This window comes from Plasmopara halstedii (assembly GCF_900000015.1).
Source record: "Plasmopara halstedii genome assembly, contig: Scaffold_2386, whole genome shotgun sequence".
NCBI lineage: Eukaryota > Oomycota > Peronosporomycetes > Peronosporales > Peronosporaceae > Plasmopara > Plasmopara halstedii.
The window spans coordinates 2,149,832-2,150,880 of NW_020189293.1; positions in this window are offsets into that span (position 1 = coordinate 2,149,832).

Genomic DNA, 1,049 nt, shown 5'->3' on the forward strand with positions numbered 1-1,049 from the left:
CACTGTGGACTAGCGGGCTCCAAATAACCAAAAGGACTCGCGCAAGTGGATTGGCCTCGCCAACTACTTTTGCACACGTAAAGCGCGAAATATGCGGAAATGGTACTGCCATTGTCGAATATTTTTAAAAGGGATAAGGAATGGTGTTGGGACACCGAGCATCGGGAGGCTTTTGACAGGGTCAAAGACTGCCTCCTTCATGCACGAATACTGGCGTTGCCGGATCCCGATCGTCCTTTTAGTGTCGTCTGTGACACTTCATACTTGCCATTGGCTGTGCACTGCTGTAAGCAGAGCCGAGGGGCGAGATCGATCAAATCTCATCATTTTAAGGCTGTGGAGAAAAACTACCCAGTCCACGACATGGAATTACTTGCGATAAAGTATGCACTTGTCAAGTTCAGGGTTCATCGGCTCGGCTTCAAGCCGTTCGTGATCTACACAGATCATGCGTCACTACGCACTGCGAACCAGGCGCCTCCCCTCTCGCAGAGATCTTTGCAGAAAATACATTCGAGGTGAAGTAAAAGCCAGGAAATCAAAATGCTTTGGCTGATGAGCTGTCACGCAGACCAGATTATGAGCTGGCTCATGTAACGACGATGATGTTGTCCGTGACGAATATGATCTGCGGCTCGTTCGCGGGTGAAGAAATCTACGTAGCGCTGCTACGGGCTCTCGGGGGCAATGAGTTTGGAACATCGGACAAGAGTTGTTATAGCGAATGCGCGCACGGCTGCGTAGGTAGCAGATAGCTGTATTATAGCACTGACTCGACGGATACGCCACAAATTGTGGCTCTCATGATGATGATTTGAGGTATTGGTCCTCTATGGGGCTCACAACACCCCACTCAGTGATCATCTTGGTCGTGAAAAGACCTATAGCCCTGTGAGTTGCCACTACTGGTGGCCCAAGCTGCACAAATTGACATGCACCTATGTGTGCACTTGTGATACGTGTCAAAGGGTGAAGCCCTTTCCGAATGCGGCGGCGCCGCTGGCCAGTTTGCCGGTACCCTACGGGTATTGGCATTTTATGAGGATGGA